The following is a 19,182-nucleotide window of genomic DNA, read 5'->3' on the forward strand; positions in this document are numbered from 1 at the left end:
GGCTATTGCAGGGTTATATAAACATACAATGTAAATATTTTGTTATCATATTTACCCAGATTACCCAATAATATCCGTGCTGTAACTCTGTAAATTGTGTTTATTTACACTTGCATGCTGAACCAGCAGAGAGGCTTGAAGCATTGCTGTGGTTACTGAAGGATGATATTATTTTTCCTCTGTTATTGGGAAAAAAGCCAGAATCGTTCCCCTCCCTTCTCCCCCTACAGTGTAGAGTTGTGAGAGACTTGAGTCCTCTCTATTGCTTACATTGACCAAATTTCTTGTATTCAGGAAAAAAAGTTGGGTTCCAGCTTTAGGAGGAAAACTCTTTTACCAAAAAATCTACTCAGCAAAGCAGAGTTAAGCAGCTGAAAAACTGAAAAGCAACAGCAAAGGACTGAAAAGTACCACCCGGAGAAAAAGTTTGTTATGGTGACTTTTTTTTTTTTTTTTTATGTATAGTGTTTTTACTATTAATGGATGGATGGATAGACTGCTTTTAGGATTTATTTTTTTTTAAGGATGTTCTTCTAAGAGGAGAGAAAAATAATAGTTCAGTTTTTTATTTTTTGGGACCACAGTCCCCCCCTATTTTCCCCTGGGGCCGGGGGTTTAAGAATAGAGTTTTGTTTTGGTTTGGTTTTTTTTTTTTTAGGATAGGGGGCACTACTATAAACTTTTTAACTTTTGTTTGTTTGTTTTACTTTTGTTTGGTTTTTTTTTAGTTGAAGCAGGTTTTTTGGTTTATTGGCATCTCTTTAAAATATAGGTTTTTTTGGAGGAGAAAATTGATTTAGCTGGTGGTTATTAAGAAAAAAAGTTTAGCTAAAAGCTACTTTTTTTTTTTTTTTTATTTAGAATTTGAAAGAGGGAAAGAGGTTAACAGCAAGGAATGAGGAATGCCGAGCAGCAGGAGAGCCATGAAGCAAAATGAGTGTGAGTGTCCAGCAGCAGTGGGGCAAGAAGCAGAGAGTGGATGGGAGAAAAGAGCAAGCAGTGCACCTGGAAACACACCCTGCCCTCAATTCCTTCTCTCTTTGCTGAGTGTGGGTGAAGGATTGGGATGACTTCCTCCTGGTTATAAAAATTGTTCTTGTTTCCTGACTGAGGTCTATTTTTTAAATAGGAATTAGTTGGCTAAAAAAGAGCAAGGAGGGCTACTACACAGGACCTATACAGCAAAATTTATCCTTTTACCAGCTAGGATAGTGTATCAGTACAAGCAGCTTGTAGTCAGCTACCTTTGGTTAGGTGTTTGTGAGTCCTGTCAAAGCACAGCCTGGCTGTGAGAAAGCTCATTGGACCCAGGAAGAGCAAATTTATGAGTTTTACTGCACTTGAATACACACTTTGCTTCCTTTGTGCCATTATTTTGTGACACTGGTCACTGAAGGGCTTCTGGACATAAGCATGATGTGGTAAACTTAACTGAAAGTTCTTTGAAAAGTGTTTTATGCCATCATAGTTTTAAATCTCAGTTGTAGGGCACAATTGTACTAAAACCCTCCTGTAAGGGTTTATGCTCTTACTGCCAAACCTGGGACATGAAAATTGTAGGACCTCAGATAACTGCCCTGTAAAACAGGAATACAAAACCAGCCAGGGAAGGGGCAGTGGAGCCTTAAGATTTAAAACATATTTCTTGTATGTTCCTCTCGTAAGAGGGAAGGGAAGGGAAGGGAAGGGAAGGGAAGGGAAGGGAAGGGAAGGGAAGGGAAGGGAAGGGAAGGGAAGGGAAGGGAAGGGAAGGGAAGGGAAGGGAAGGGAAGGGAAGGGAAGGGAAGGGAAGGGAAGGGAAGGGAAGGGAAGGGAAGGGAAGGGAAGGGAAGGGAAGGGAAGGGAAGGGAAGGGAAGGGAAGGGAAGGGAAGGGAAGGGAAGGGAAGGGAAGGGAAGGGAAGGGAAGGGAAGAGGAAATGCAGAATTTCACCCTAATTTCTTGGTTCTCAGTGCACATTTGCAAACTGGAAGACAGTTTGCCATTAGGTACAGATAAGCTCAGCAGTATGGTCCTTTTCAAGTGCAGGAGGCAGCACTGACCCTGTTCTGGGCAGACCCCCAGCATGGAAACTGCTCACAGACGTCATGTCTGGAGATGCTTGCACCACAAACTCATCAGTGAACAAAAGGGTACCTCAGTCTAAAGTATAAAATATTGTAACCATTAACTGAGACACTGAAAAATGCTGTGACCTGCAGTGGCTGGTGCTGCTGCAGTGTTAATTGTACCACAATTAATGCCTCGTGTTTCTGCTGCAAAGGCCTGAGCTTTTTGCAGGCTCAGTTTTCAGTGTCCCAAGGATGTTTTTCTTATGGTGTAAAGTCACAGAAGAGCATCAGATCTATCCTGGTGAAAGGTCTAAAGAACAAGTCTGATGAGAAGAGCTGAGGAAGCTGAGGAAGTGGCTTGAAGTAGCCTCAAGAAAAAGAGGCTTGGGGAAACCTTCTCATTCTCTTACATTTACCTGCAAGGAGGTTGTAGTGAGGGGACAGTCAGTCTCTTTTCCCAAATAAGTGATAGGACAAGAGGAAATTACCTCAAGTTGCACCAGGGGAAGGTTAGATTGGATGTTAGGAAAAATTTCTTCACTGAGAGGATGGTCAGGCATTGGAACAGGATGCCCAGGACAGTGGTGGAGTCACCATCTCAGGGGGGTTTAAAGGATGTGTAGCTGTGACACTTGGAGTGGTTTAGTGACAGGCATGGCAGTGCTGGGGTAACTGTTTGACTTAGTAATCTTAGAGGTCTTCATCAACCTAAACAATTCTATGATTCTTTTCAACAACAATTGAACAGTTTTAAGCAGGTAAAGTCACTCTGAAATTTGCAGAATTAAGGACAGAAAATGTATCTGGGAGAAGTTCAGCTTAATTTTGAGATTAGTTTCAGTTTCCCCAAAATCACCATATTTTGTCAAGACAAGAAGAAAGAAAAGTCAGTGGCATTGAGTTGAATAGGATTAATATTTTCTCTGGTTTTCTCTTGCTGTACTGATTGCTGAGGGTAGAGCTGGGCTTTTTGATGGGAATCCAGATTTGCATTTGAAGCTCAAGCAAATTCTGCCTAGCTAGTAATTAAGTTTAAAGCTAAGCTCTGTAGGCATGTGATTTGGATTTGCCATTAGAAAATGTACCAGAAAATCTTCCAAACATGTTATAACACTTTCTCTACTTGGTAAGGCTTACAGAGTTAACTGGAAGATAATCCTGTAATATTTAAGAAATTACATTCTGTTTGTGCTTTTGGATCATTGCTGCTGGGAGATTTTAGTCCTGAAGATAGACTGGACAATCTGATTTATTCAAGCACTGAATTTGGGGGTTTGGTGATCACTGGATTATTATGAATCAACCCCATGAGGAGAGGAGCATTCCAAGTGTGCTGCACCATCTCAGAGAACCTGACATGAAGGTGTGATTATTGCAATTAGGTTTGATGATGATCATGCTTGATGATCAAGTTCTTCTACTTGCATTTTCTCTCTTCTCACCTTCTTCTTCAGTCTCTGGGATATTGACTTGGAATTTAAACTTGTATTTTTAGCAAAACATAGTCTGTATATGGAAAAGGCAACAATCTTACCCTTGTCTAGTTTAGTTTTCTCTCTTCTTTTCACTTTCTCTCTCCTTCCTATTTCTTTTAATTGCCTTTCCTTTCTTGCTGGCATATAAAATGCCTCCAGTGATTTAATGAAGGGATGCCAGGGCTACCCAACCCCTCTGCCAGGACACCAATCACAATCCTCTAAGTCAGACAGCCTTTCAAGCTCTGGGCAGATCTTTTCAACATTAAGTGGAAACTTGCTTCCACAAAAAAGACACAGTATTATTAGAAGCACAGTAGTAGGTGCCCTTTAATATCTACAGTAATGGACTTACAAACAAAAATGAGATTTGTGATGATTTATTGACTGAAGAAGTAGTGAAACAAAAGAAAAGCTGGCAAGAGCCTCAGGAAATACTCTGATGTAAAGTATAAGATGGGCACAGTTAGAAGAATATTTACGTTTTCTTGATAGAAAAGCCTACTCCAGCATATATTCAGCCACTTTTTACTGGGAGAATACAGAAGTTTTTCCAAGGGCACTGTGCCATTGCTGTGATTTCATCAAAGCTGACGGTGAGTTACAGCCTGCCTTCTCTCAAAAAACATGATGCAGGAAACTGCATTCCATTACTGAGGCTGGGGCTATGTACAGAAAGACCAAGCAGGATTATGAACCTATGCAGGAAATCAGTAAGGAAGAGATAAAGAAATATCTGTATAAAAAAACCCAACTTTTTACCCACCTCACTGGTGCCACGTTGATGTTCTCACCTCTACATCCACCATTCAGCATCTCTGATGTTTTGAAAAGTTGTTGTGAAAATGCTGTTTGTTTTTCATTGCTCCCCCAAGGTTTCCAGAAGTGTGCTCAGAAAATCACTCCCCACCTACAGAGAAATCCCTCTCTTCTGAGCTCAAAGGAACAGGATGTTCTGTGGGAATCCAGGGCTTCCCTCTGGCTGCCCTGGCAGGTCTGGGACCCTGGCAGGGCTCAGGAACCCCCCTGGACAGAGCCTCAGAGACACTGGCTGTGATCTCTGTCCATGGAAAAGAGTTTTCAATCTTACAGGGTGAATTACAAGCTCTGAGTGTTTGATATAAATAATAATTCAGTGTGGCACAGGTGCAAAAGTAAAATTTTAGGATTCTAGATGAGGGGTCCAAAGGGGACGAGATGGAGGAAATTGGGTGTGTCTTGTCCTTTTTCTCCTTCTTCATGCCCTCCATGTTTCACTGTGGTATTGGCATTTTTCTGTTGGTTCAGGCTGGGGACACACTGTCCAACGTAGGTGACAGATATTGGCACGTTCTTGTAAATCCAGCCCAGGGAGTTTCTGGTATTGAATGTTTGTCACATCCCACTGAGGGCAGAGCCCCACACGCTGCCCTGCAGGACAGAGCTGGGCAGGGCAGCAGAACATGTGAGAGATCAACAGAATAAACAACCTGGAAACCAGCACAGACCAATTATGGCTTCTGCTTTGGCAGCGGGGCTGACAGACAGAGACTTGCTACAATCTGGGAATCATCAATACCTCAGATTCCGACAATGTTCCTCTGAGTATTTTGGAGACTTCAGTCTTTTCCAAACTCTTAAAAACTTGTTTTGAAATATGTTTTCCCCATATCCTTCTGACAACTAATCATTCCCCTGTGATGCCAGGAGGGACCTGCCTATTCTCTGCTGAGCTCACCCCAGCAGCGGAATGGATGGCCACGGGTCAGAAACAGCAGGAGCTGAGGAGATGTGCTCTCAGGGAATAAACCAGAACCTTCACAGGACCTCTGTGCTGTCTGCAACCCCTGGCCAGTGCCACAAGCTCCCTTTTCCCTTCTGAAGGCATTTGGTTGGAATAACTCCCCAGCTCTGCTCAGATGGCAAGGTTAGATCCATGCCTGTGGTGCAGAACCGTGCAGGTGGAGGAAGAGATAACACAAATCTACAAGTCAAGCTTGGAATGGAGAATCCATTCATCATCAATACAGCATCACAGTAAAAATGTCCTTCTGTCTCTCTCTTGCTTGCCTCATCTGTTTGTCTTTATTTTCTTTCTCCCTCTGTTCTGAACCAAGCAAGAAGAGAGGTAGGTGCAGGCCCCAAATCCTTAGTGGGCTGTTGAAATAAGGATCTCTAACTAAAGGGATTGCTTATTTGAAGTGCTGCAACACCAAGAGTTCCAGCAAAGCTGCCCTCACACTCTAGGAAATAATTCCTCCACGCCCTAGAATTCAAGGAAGAAGGAAAAAGTTCCGTTTCCCTTGACTGCACAGACATGATTGCAGCAGGTATGAAGTCAAGGCTGGCTCCCACTATACATCCTGTCATATGGATTTACTGCTAATGCACTTCTTGCCTCCCCTCAGTGGTGGGATAAGACATTTGCAAACATGGCAGGATGAGTTAACAGGAATATTTCCAAATTCCTTCTTTCGAGAAAACCATTTTTCCTCTCATAAACTTTATAACCCCACTCTAAGCTATCCTGTGTGAGAATTTGATGGCATCAATTCCTAACAAATTCAGATGCTGGGTTACAGACTGGTCAAGGCAAAGGTAGATGGTACTCCTGGGTTATTTGTACTGCAGGTGAGGCTGCCAGTGAGTTTGAATCAGAACTTGATAAACATGCTAAGAGCCACCAGGGTTTTCTATTGCTAATTACAACTTTCCTCTGTGCAAGGTCCCCTTCAGCCTCTGAGATTGGTATTGCAAGGCCCTGAGTGGGGCTGGCCTGAGAATTTTCATGGTCTGTGCTGGGAGTCCCACAGAGAAGGTGGGGGATGCTTTTCAGCTTTTGGCTGCTAAAACCATTAGCCTGGATGAAGGGATTGTTTTTGTTGTGTCCCTGCCAAATGTAGTAGCCAAGCAAAGTCAAAGGACGCTAAGTTTAGGAACATCTTTAACTACACATCCATCACTGCTCTTTTTGATTGGATTATTGCTTTTTTCATCAAAAAACCTCTCAGAAATCACCTACCTCTTCCAAACAGTCTTGGTTTCACTTTTGTGTTGCAGTAGTATGAGGCTGAATGGTTGGCAGAAACACTGTGCTCTGTAGAGATGGAAAGGATTATTTTATATAGGAAAAATGTGTGGGGCACAGTGTGGTCACTTCACTGCTGCAAAATCTGCTGGCTGTAAAGATTCTGCCCGTGGTGGAAGGATTTTCTGTCAGCAGACTTCTCAAATAAATATCCATTGCTTTGCTGGAGGACCTTTCCTGTACATCCAGTCATTTGAAAATGAAAGAGCTATATTGCAAGTGCAGATGGTACCTTCCAGCACAGCTGCTTCTAATTTTATATTCCTTGGGCAGCACACCATCCAACACTGTTGAATTATTTTCATTTTCCTTCTCCTGGAAGAGACTGCAAAGAGCATGCAGTGGGTGACAGAGGAGGCTGGGTGGTCCTTTCCAGAGTGCAGCATCAGAGACCACTGTGGTCAGAGCCAAATGAGGCTGGGCAGGCTGTGGTGGAATGAACAGGTATTCAAGGTTTCACCAGTCTCTGTCTTGAGCATCTCCTTTGCTACTCTGAGGCTTCAGTCAGAGGGGTCTGGGAAAGGGGCAGCTCAGGCCTTTGAGATACTGTCCAGAAGAGTTTGTGCAGAGTAGATTTGATGATGTTCTCCTCAGAGGGAATGCAGCCATTGGAAGGAAGCTCTGCTGGTGACCTTATTGCTCTCTACAGCTCCTGAAGGGAGGCTGCAGACAGGTGGGGTCGATCTCTTCCACCAGGCAGCACTGGCAGAACAAGAAGACACAGCCTCAAGCTACGTCAGGGAAGGTTTAGGTTGGATATTTGGAAAATTTTTTTCACTGAAAGAATAATAAAATATGGAATTGTCTTCCTAGGGAGGTGGTGGAATCACCATCTCTGGATGTGTTTAAAAAAAGACTGGACTTGGCACTTGGTGCTATAGTCTAGTTGTGGTGTTAGAGCATGGGTTGGACTTGATCTTAGAGGTCTCTTCCAACCTCATTACTCTGTGATTCTGTGATTCTGTGCTCTTCTTCCCTTTCACCACCGGGAGGAGCTGGAGAATGGGCTCCCCAATGCCCCGCTGCCTTCAGGGAGCTGCGGGATGCGGTGGGAGCAGGGATGCGGTGGGAGCAGGGATGTGGTGGGAGCAGGGATGCGGTGGAAGCAGGGATGCGGTGGGAGCAGGGATGCGGTGGGAGCAGGGATGCGGTGGGAGCAGGGATGCCTGGGAACGTGCCAGGGCAGGGGGGCTCTGTGTGTGCAGGGTAAAGTTCCCTGCATGCACATTTTCCCCCTGCACTGCTCCCTTGGTGCATTGGGGAAAGATTCTCCTTTCAGGTCAAGGATCTCTCTTCAAATAGCACATTGCACTGGATTAGGTGCTGAGAACAGCCAGAAGCCAACCTACACCAAGTGGTATGGACATTTCAGAGGCATGTCACTAAAAGGAATGAGTCCCACAGACTCCAGTTTCTTCATGGTGGGAAAAGGCCATTCTTTATTCACATAACTCCTTTTTATACAGTTTTACAGACCTCCTGTGTGACCCCAATTGGATAGTAGCTTTCTTGCTAATTAATCTATTGGTTAGTAAAAGGTATTTTTCTTGTCCATCAAATCTCTCTATTCTTAAATTGTTTACATATTTTCTTCATTGGTTCTCATGGGATAGATTTCATGTTTCTGTAGGTGCTAGTTGTTTTTCACCCAGGAATAGACTGTTGTGTTAAGGAGCTGTTCACACCAGGATTGTTCTCACATGGGAATTTGTAAAGTACTAGCTCCACTTACAAGAAATATCAGGCCACTGATCTAACAGAGCAGGCCTGATTTTAGGAGGCCTTTCTTTTTAATTTTTCTAACTTACTGCAACAATGCCAAAGCCATCCAAAAGCAAAATTTTGCCTCCAGTCAAGAGGCAAATGCATGCTCAGCCTGATCAGATGTCTGATTTGGTGTTCCTGCCCACCTGGCAGGCACAACTGCTCCCTGTACAGTGGGCAACAGCCCTGCAGAGAAGGGAGACAAGATGTTGAGACATTTTCCAAAATGTCCTGGCTCACTTGTCTTCTGAGCTGAGGGCAGTGAAGAGGTTCTGAGACTAGAAGTTTAAAAAGCAAAATAAGGGTTGAAGAGTGTGGTAGGTGTGGACTCTTCCCTCTCAAGACAGTAACTGGCAGTAATGATGGGCACATTTGTGGCTGGGATAAATCGGCTGACCTGGGTTGTAAAATGTGGTTTGGAGGTGAGTATTCTATTGCCATATGTCAGAGGTGGGGCAGGTCTCTCCTGTTCTTTGGGCAGTTTTTTCTTTATCTCTCTCACAGCCAATCCTCCCTCCAGGAGATCTCTGCTGTCCATGGCCACTGAGTGTCCCTTCATGGCTGAGAAAATTCCATCATCCATGGGGAGATGCTGTGCCCAGGGGAGGAGCCAACATTCCTACCTGGATCCAATCTGACCTGGGAACAGCACAGCAGCCTCTGCCCCCTGCATTCCCAGAGGAGCAGCTTTCTTCCCCCTGCATTCCCAGAGGAGCAGCTTCCTTCCCCCTGCATTCCCAGAGGAGCAGCTTCCTTCCCCCTGCATTCCCAGAGGAGCCCAGGCCCATCTCCCCCAGCCCTGGAGCTCCAGAGGAAAACTCCCCCCTTGTGCAGGATCCTGCTCCAGCAGAAGCACAGCTGGCACTGCAGGAGGCTGAGCCCCCCTGGGATGGGGCTGAGCCACCTCCCTGACCCACAGGGGGTCAGATCCTATTCAGACTCTGGCATTGGTGTTTTGTATTACTGCATTTTTTATTTTATTTGTATTTTCTCCTCTAATAAATAGCTGTTACTAGTACTCCTATATCTTTACTTGAAAGCCCCTTAATTTCAAAATTCTAGTAATTTGTAAAGAGGAGGTTTATATTTTCTACTTCAGGAAAAGCTCCTGCCTTCCTTAGCAGACACCTGTCTTTCCAAACCAAGACATCAGCCCAGTAATTCTTCCTAGCTGGCATCTTTTTAAGTTTGCAGAATTATTTCTGTGCAGGATGAATGAAATCCATGGTAACTTTGATCTTTGGCTTGGGGCACAGATGACAAACATTGTGCAGCCCCTCCAAAGCTGCCTGGAGATCAGGCAGTCACCTGTACCTCACTCCAGCCTCTCATGGAACAGGCCAAGGAACACAGATGCTTTCAGCTGTGGGAAGAAGAATGGAAGAGTGCCAAGTGCGTTTTCCTGAGCTACAATTTGCTTATGAAACTATAGTGTCCTTTTGTCTGTCTGCCCTGAAGGTTTGTCAGGCAGCACAGAGGACTGCTTCCCAGGAACAGTATGAGTTTATGCTAAAACTTTGAAAAGCTAGAACAGTTCATCAATGTCCACCTCTACTGGGATACTGAGAGACTATTGTAAATGCAGATAAACCCAGTGGGAAGAAATGATGATGTCTGACTCAATTCAGAAGGCTGAATTGTTTTTTATTATAACTATAGTAAAATACATTAATATACTATATAAAAAAGAAAATACTAAAACTAACACTACTTTCTCTGACTCTAATTCTCCCACAACTCGTGACCCTCTCTTGAGAGCCCAGCCCCAGGTGGGTTGGATTGGCCATCAGGCTCAAACAATCCTCACCAGAATCCAATCAAGCACTCACTCCAGCTAAACAATTCTCCAAACACATTCCACATGGGAAAACCAAGGAGCAGAAATAGAAATTGCTTTCTCTTACTTTCTCTCTGTGCACCTCCATGAAAAATCCTGAGAGGGAGAGAAATGTGCTTGCCACAAAAGACTGCAGAAGTTTGCTTAAAGAGACCAGGTAAGGCACACACCCTGACATTTAGCAGGGCATTTCACACATATAGTGAAACTTATGGTTAGCTAATGGACTGATATGATTTGGTGAGCACCTCTCAAGCAAAAACACAAGAGCTGAAGTGAAGCAAGAGGATGGAAGCAATTTGAATATTTTCCATCTCAGATGATGAATTTGGGACTTTTAGCTAATCATTTAAACTGCAGAGCATCCAAAGTCCTTGGAAGTCTTTAAGATAAGGAGGAGAGGAAGAATAGGTAGCCATGAAACATTTATTTTCTTGGCTCCTCACACATTGCCTGCTGCCAATTTTTACTGCTCTGCTCACAAAAAGCTATTTGTCTCTTAATGCTAAATCCCACCCTGGGATTCATACACAGGTCTTCCATGTGTCTGCAGGGATCAAGCAGACATACAGAATTGCCATCAAAGAAGATGAGTGCTTTGGAAGGAGAGAGAATAGCTCCAAATGCTTAATGTTGCTATTCTGAGCTCAGCTATGGAAATAATCCCAGCATTAGGACAGAAGTATATCTGCACATGGAGTCTGCAGTTCATTGCTGTGTCTGCCCAAGAAAGCTTCAAAATTCAGTAGTGAGGCAATCTCATGGATGAGAACACCCTGAGGAGCTTGGAAACCCAAATCACCTCCACAACAAAGCAAGTACACCTCCACAGTGCCTGTCACTGGAGGTCCAAGGCTGCTGAACTAGGCCAAAATATTTTTTTTAATATGTTAATCTAATTTTTTGGTGTATTTTACAGCAGCCCTTTGTCATAGGGCTCACACCCTATCTCATAGAGCTGATCTCTTTGACAAACCAAAGGCATTTCCTCAAGAATAACGTAGGCAGAGTTGTAAACATCAACCAGGAATTCCTTGACACCTGTAGTCCTACAGTTTGCTGTCCCTGGGAGGATTTGGGACCATGAATTTTGGTTCTGTTTGCACTAACAGATATGTTTTCTATTTGGGTTTAATTGTTGTTTTGTTTTCCATAAAGGAGTTGTATATTTCACTGCTACACACACAAAACTTGTAAAGATCAATCAGTATGATTTGTGAAAACGGATGTTCACAAAGTGAAAGGAGATGTAGATACACCAAAGCAAGTCTTAGTTTCTCATATATTGAGAAGTTCCTTGTAAATGGTTCATATTTGAATTCCCTCTAGGGATTGCTAATAAATAGAATTTAAGAAACAAGCTAAATTTAGCAAAATTGCAGGACACATTTCACATACCCAACCATTTGGAAGGAGACATCAGTTTTTGAAACTTATGGCTCCCCTTGCTCATTCACACACTTATAAAAATATTACCATTTCTCTATTTTGCTGCTGCTCCTACATCTCCAATAAATATCCAAAGTATGAACATGGAAATCTACCAGCAAATGTTTAAGGGTGATAATGTGCTTTTCTACCAGTCCATCAGAGCATCACAGGTTCCATGTGCTCCACGAAGGCTTTACTGCAGCTACTTCCAAGTTTCTCCAGGAGTGGCTGAAGGTGTAGAGCAGCAATCCCAGCGAGCTAAAATATTCACTGTGCTCACTTCAGGCTGTGTGTTCAGTTCTGGTTAAAGTCCTTCCAACAAACACCTTAAAGGAAACCAGGAGGAGCAGATGGCAGTATGACCAATGGATAGATCACAAATACCTGACACCATTCTAAGAAGTGACCCAAAAGGAAAAAAATATTTCATTTCAAAAATAATGAAAGCCTGTTTTTTCATCTAACTAGCAATGGAAAAGTATCTCCTAAGTGTGTTAATTCTAGTTTGCCTTCTGCCATTTCAGTGACATTTTTGGCAAAAAGTAAATTCTGGAAGAACACTAAAACCACACTCCAATTGTGCACCACAATTAGATGAATTTGGAAATAGGTTCTGCCTGAGTTCCCTTGTAGAAACAGCAATTAAGATAGTGAGATTTTTCTATTTTGCCCTCATGTTTTTATGTCTAAACCACACCAATGGACTTGCAATTGAGGAAAAAACTGTATGACCCAGAAAGAATACTACCATGCAGGTTTAAATCAGTCAAACAGGTATTTGTTATAAAGGAAGGAATGTGTCATCTGTTGCCTTTAAATTTGGACAATCCAAAAGGCCAGGAGAAGTTTTTCATGCCAGTGTTCTGTGCCAGCACTTTCTGATTGCATTGTATTGATACAGAGTTTTAGGTTACATATACACTTTAGATCTAAGTCTAGGTTAGAAGAGGACATGTGATCTTTTCTTTCTGTTCATTGTTTGGTGGAAGGAGGAATGAAATGTCTCTGTTTAATTGGACAATACTTTATTTATGGAATGCATTGCAGTACTGCCATTATACTTAAGTGGAAAGTCATTTTGTGGTCGTGTTTTCTTTCAGTCAAAATAGCTTCCATTTTTCTGTGTGATCAGTGGAAAATTTAAATCTTCAAAGTAATGGTCTAGTCCACCTAAATTGCAAAAATGTTAATGTTCCTGTCTCTTCCTTTTCCCATTGTGCCTCTTTCCCCCTCATTTTCTGTGAGCTTCCATCCTAAGTTATTTGCTACAGCCAGGAGTGCTGCTTTTTCTTGGCCATGTTCTTTCCCTTTCTTCAGGGCTGCGTGCCCTGGGAAAATTACAGCAGCATTAATCCAAAAAATGTTTGCCAGTAGTGGCTTGGAGTAGTGTAACTTCAACAAATCTTGGCCTTTCTTGTCCACATACAGTTTAGTATATATAATTTGAGTTCAATGCTCTCTCACTTTTCTGCAACACAAGAAAAACAGTGGTTTAGGAAATTGTACAGTGCCCAAACTTTATTCTGCAAATGACTCTCAGTAGTGATCAAGAAAGTGGTTAGGAGATGTTTGTTCTAGAAAATAAAAATTAAAGTAAGCAGTGGCATACACAGGGAGATGATCTAGAAAGCCTGAACTTATATTTTAGGAGCACATTACATGGAGGCAGAATAAATAAATGTTAGGCAAAAGTGGTAAAGGCAATAAGGACCCTTGTCTGTGCCACAAAAAAATTCTCTGTCTTAATAACTGTTCAAGTTTACTAAGTGGCAGTTTTTGTATTTATATCCCTCACAAAGCTTAGGAACGTGAAAGTAAATGAACAACCAAGGATATCACAAATCTGAGCTTCCCATGCAACAAATGCTTCTTCAGTCAAATAAGAAGAAGCATCTTTCATGACAGCATAAATATTAATGGTACACAACAAAAATAGCAATTTTAAAGTATTTTAAATTTTCAGTCCCTTCCATTGGCAAATGTGGAGCTTGAGAGCCCTCTCCCTTCAGAGCACAGGGGACATGTGGAGGCACAGCCTTGTTTCCTGTCCAGCTTTCCAAGGGTACCAGTTTGAAGTGTGAGCTGTGCCAAAACTGCCAGCTTTTCGTAGCATCTGAAAGCTGTTCTTAACCTGTGCAGAAAATACAGGTTAAAAAGCTGATTCATGACAAGCAGAGAATTGGTGTAGCAGGTATTTAAGCTTTAAATCCATATAAGATGATGGTTTTTTCCCATAATCAAGGGACAAAGCAGGGGACTCTTTAAAACCTTTCGATTCTTGTGTTTAGGGAAGACCTCTCCTGCCATGCCAATTTTTTTTTTTTTTTTTTTTTCAATTCAAGACAGAATTACCCATCTTATTTGCCCTCTGAAGTTTTCCTTTGGTTCTTGACATTATGAGAGCCATCAAGCTCTCCTTGCAAGACACCTCCAATGAAATAACATGGAAATTATAGCAAAGGAAGGGAAAGGATGTTGAGCTGCTTGCTTTAGCTCCTTCATGTAGCAGCCTAAGGATTTCAGTTGCTTCCCTCATCCAAGTTGCAGCTCTGTAACTTAGGGGTTCTTCAGGTAAAGGAAATATCAGTGCCAGATATCCAAGTAATGGCAACAGAGCATTTGTGTCCCATCCTCTTCTACCACATGAGTTTGTGTCTGTTTTGAGCCATACCTCAGAATAAACCACCTATGCTACATAAGTACCTCAAGCAGGGTTTTTAACATTGGGCTGTTTCTTTTTGCTTCTGTTGCTGTCCTGTTAACTTTTAGGAATGGGCAATATCTCCAAAGGCATGAACTTCCCATGCTTTTTTGAGAAATCCTCATGTCTATATAGAAAAGAAGCAAGCTGCCAACTTCTGTGAGAAAGCTGAGTGGGCTGAATTTTACTCTCCCAATATATGAAGATCCTTTAATAGGGTATTAAATATTCTGATATATACAGTTATATATGGATAGACCCACACATTCTTATCTATTCTGATATATTTAGTAGCTAGAGATGATGAATCACCCCTGGGATAGTCTGAGTGTTGTATAACTGCAGATCCAGGATGTGGGGGAGGCAGTGAGCATTGGGAGCGTGGTAAAAACATGGGAGTTCTGCAGAGCAGGGGGTGAATTCAGGAACACAATGTACAAATCTCTACACACCCAGACCTTGGTAGTTTTGCTACTCACAGTACAAAAAAGCTGTTATTTCTCCAGGGAAATTGTTGTGTGGCATAGGACAAACTGTGAGTGGAATAGCACTAAACCATTAGTTAGTTCCTGGTGACAAATTGAAAAGCAAAACTTCTTTTAGCCTTCATCATTATTGGACTCTTTTTCAGGTCAGGCACTTACTGTGAATCCATGGCAACTTTTCCTTTAGACTGTTACATTAGTATTTAAGTGAGCAGCTAAAGGGACCAACAAGAGACTTTATTATCACTGCAGCTCCAACAGGACTGTACACAGGTCAGAGGAAATAAGGGAGCATTTCCTTAAGAAGCCATACCTGGGTTTTTCTTATTCCTTTGTCAAGCCATTAAACATGGCAGAGGTTCTCAGCCTTGAGGAACAGAATGGATAAAGCCATTTTATTTTCACAGCTCAGAGTTGAATCAGCAATGGTAATTTATTTTCTTGTTGCCTGCCTTCAGCCAGTCAGTGGCAAAGTGACAGTCAGATTCACAAGAAGCTAACTGGCCAAGAAGAAAGGAGAGGAAAAAGCCCTGTTCCTATAGATTTACTCCTAATTGCTTTCTAATTGCTTTTCTAATCAGTTTACATTCCATTTGTAATCAGTGAAGCCAAATCAATATTCAGCTAGGCAGGTGTGCTATGGGGGCAATCTTCCCTGATGCCAAATATGAAAATAATGCCAGCTTGCAGTGTTATGACCTTTCTAATCTCACTATATGAACAATGCTGAATCTTCAATTTCACAATTGCCAGGTTATCACAGCACCCCTGGCTGTGAGGATGATTTACTATAAACTGTCAGGACCTTACCTACCTCATAATTCTGATAACGTTCTGCTTCATAATGCTTGCAACATTTTTTTAAGCAAGCAATTCCTATTTTATTAATAGGAAAACCAAGAAGTGAGAGAGAGAGGTTAAATTAGTTGCTCGTGGAAAAAATGTAACCAAGATGCAGAATTGCAATGCTTTTGCTGTACTCAGAATTACAGTGTAATCTTCTTTTTTTTTTATTACATTTATTTATTGATTGTTTCAGGGACAGTGTGACTATTTCCTGGACAGTTTACTTTCTCATAAATGTGCTCATCTGAAGAAAAGCTCTTAGAAATCTTTATGGATATTTTGGTATGAATAATATTAATAATTATCTTTATTAATATGTCTTAAACAACAACAACAACAATAATAATAATAATAGTCACAGTATTGATATATGTATATATATATGATATGCAATTTGTAATTATTAAAGATTCATGATGTAGTAAAATATCCAAATTCTCCAAAGTTTTCCTTGTATAAGTCTGTCTAAAGTCCCAGAATTCATGAGTCCCAGATGAAAAAATGTGTATCCTTTAATTGTATTTTTGATTTAAGAAATTTCTTTGTTATATCTTTGCACCCAGAATCTGTATTATTTCAGGCATTTTTGATCAGCAGTGTAATATTTGTAGTTGCTAAACTTGCAAACCTACACCAAGGGGAAATAAAACTTATCTGGTGCATATTTACAACTATTTACATGCATATTTACATGGTCATAAAGTCCAGAAACAAGTGGAAGATATTTGGGACAGGAGGCTGACAGTTGTAAACAACTCCATGAACCTACTCAGCCATTTTGTGATTTAGTTCCATTTTTCTGCTTAGACCCTTGGGGCCAGAATTGTTCCTTTTTAAAGTAAAAAATATATGTAATGATGTAATTAAATATTGTATCCTCCACAACAAAAAAAAAAAAAGGAGGCAAACTGAGATGAGACAAGCACCTTAATTTCTAGTACTTTAAAGTTTGGGGGTTTTTTGACCTGTCCTTTCTCTTCCTCAAATTTCATCATGGGAGGGGAAGGGAAGGGAAGGGAAGGGAAGGGAAGGGAAGGGAAGGGAAGGGAAGGGAAGGGAAGGGAAGGGAAGGGAAGGGAAGGGAAGGGAAGGGAAGGGAAGGGAAGGGAAGGGAAGGGAAGGGAAGGGAAGGGAAGGGAAGGGAAGGGAAGGGAAGGGAAGGGAAGGGAAGGGAAGGGAAGGGAAGGGAAGGGGAAGGGTTCCCTCTCAAATCTTGAGTGCCTTTTTGCTTTGGTGACCACCAAGTTCCTGAAGAGGCTGACAGAAAACCCTGAGTGCTCACAGGGCTGCAGCCTCAAGAAATGGAGTTTTGAAGCTACTTCAGAGCACCCCCTTGGCAGCAGGGTCCTGCTTTGGGGAAGGTAAGGAAAAGAGTGGTGCCTAGGATGCTCACCAGGGTTTACGGAGGAGTTGCTAGTTGTACAACTTCTAGCAATTGAAGAAAGTTTATTTAAAAATAAAAAAATCCAAAATAATTAGGAGTCCCAAAAGCAGCTTGTTAAGAGCTCAGCTTTCTCAACAATACATAATATTTTGAAACAATTAAGTTGGCACTTCTAGTATCAGGATTACATCTTTATCTGAGGTCTGTGACAGGAGGATTTATTGCTTTAGTGAAGCACAAGGCAGACAATTAAAAGTAAGCAACATATAAAAACTTGCTTCAGTGACTCAGACTGGTGTCCAAAATCATATGAGAAAATGCTGAGAATATTCAGATATCAACTGATTCACGAGATCAGCTTAATTATCAACAGGATACACTGTTAAAAATAAGTTGTGATACAAAATTCCAGTTAACAAAAGAAAACTCTGTGATTTTAAGAGATAGAATTAAAAATAATTTAGAACAGGACCGAAGGATGATGATGTTTTAAGGAGCAAAACATTATTACTTACAAAGAAAAAATAATAAAAAACTAAGTAAAAAGATTTGAAACAATATGATCGCCAAGCAGCTTAATTTTTTTTTTTTTTTTTTTTTTTTTTTGGGGGGGGGGGCTGTAGTCACACTGATCTGTTAATTTGGGAAAGTCCATTTTCCTTTTTTAGGAAAAAAATAAAAAAGATGGTTGGTGATCTTAAGAACTGAAAGAGAACACAAGCTTTCTGCATCTTGAATTAGACACAGGAAAAATAATTTTGTCTTCAAGAACACCAGCCCAAAGAGCATTTGCCTCTAATTGTTTAGCTTAGAATACTGTAAAGATCAGGTCAACTTACAGAACACTGATCTGCCTTGTTATAGCCTAAATTTCATGTATGCTCAGTTTAGGCTCTGGCACAGATATAACTCCATTTGACCAGAGTTAATTATCTTCAAAAGATGCCTGAGAGTCCTCTACTGTCTCCATCTTCAGTGAATTACATTGTTGCCAGCTCAAAAGATGGGATTAACTCAAATTTGAATGCATTGTATTATCTTACAGATTTTTACATCAATAAAAGTTTCGTCTCTTTAGAGGTAGTTGTTTGCAGGGAAACAATAACTACTAATTACCCTTTCCCTTTTTCTCTCCCATTATAGTCTCTGTAAGAAGACAAAAGTAAATTTGAGTAGAATATGGTTAAGATTGGATATTCAAGTGCCTAAAGCTAAGTCACATTTGTGTGTCTGCATCTTCCATCCACACAGTGCAGGGAGCACAGGATTGTGCTTTGTGCAGAGCCAGGGCAGGATGGCACAAACTCAGGGACTTAGGCAGTTGTTTGGACTAAATATTGTAGGTAAAATTCATGGCTCATAGCCTGAATTTCATAAAATTTACCAAGTTAGGAAACTTAAGAGTACAAGGTCCAGTGATTATCAAACCTATCACAGTGCAAAAAAGTCATACAGGAGGTGGCAGTACACTGTGATATGGCTTTGACTCAAATGTTTTCTGACTATGGTACTTCCTCAAACTTCCCTGTCACTGTGATTATCATTCTTTATCCAAAGTCACAAGGCACTGATAAATAGGTCTCTGTGCAGAGGAACCCAGATTTTTGATCTGAAAAATCAAAAGATCTTAGAGAGAGTGGCTGCACACTCTTCTATCAACATCTTCAATATGTTTCTGTGCCCACATGGCTCAAGCTGTAGATTTTTAAAAAGCATGCAGTGTAGTTTACTGCTAAGAATTGTCTGCAAATTGAATCTACAGCAGGATCTTTTTTATGGTTTACTGTACAGCTATCTCACTCAGCAGTACTGGGCAAAGGGAAATGTGTTGCAGAGCATCAAAACCCTCATCTTGGTCTGGGGAGAGATAAAGTGGCACAGAACAGGCACAAGTTGTTCTTCTCACAGAGGTTAATGTCCAGAACCAAGACCCTGTTTCTTCTTCTCTCCAGATTATCTCAAGTGGGAGGACACTGCTCATTTTTCTTTCCACCTCTTTTCTCCTGTATGCCACATAAGTTGTCTGAATTCTTTTTCCTAGAGACAAATCACTGCATTTTTAGGCTTGTTTTGGGGCTATAATTCTTAGAGGTGGCCAACCTAGGGAGGTCTGATAATATCTACTCTCAGCTTGGCCACATT

General features: G+C 41.5%; 1 long non-coding RNA gene across 1 annotated transcript; it reads left to right on the forward strand.

Moving 5' to 3' along the window:
• Positions 1-242: 242 nt before the first annotated feature.
• On the forward strand, positions 243-1,107 carry LOC116183979 (uncharacterized). Its single transcript, XR_004148696.1, has 2 exons — positions 243-435; positions 862-1,107. It is a non-coding gene; the product is annotated as an uncharacterized LOC116183979 (long non-coding RNA).
• Positions 1,108-19,182: the final 18,075 nt, after the last annotated feature.

The sequence above is a fragment of the Lonchura striata genome, chromosome 10, assembly GCF_046129695.1.
Source record: "Lonchura striata isolate bLonStr1 chromosome 10, bLonStr1.mat, whole genome shotgun sequence".
NCBI classification, from domain to species: Eukaryota; Metazoa; Chordata; class Aves; order Passeriformes; family Estrildidae; genus Lonchura; species Lonchura striata.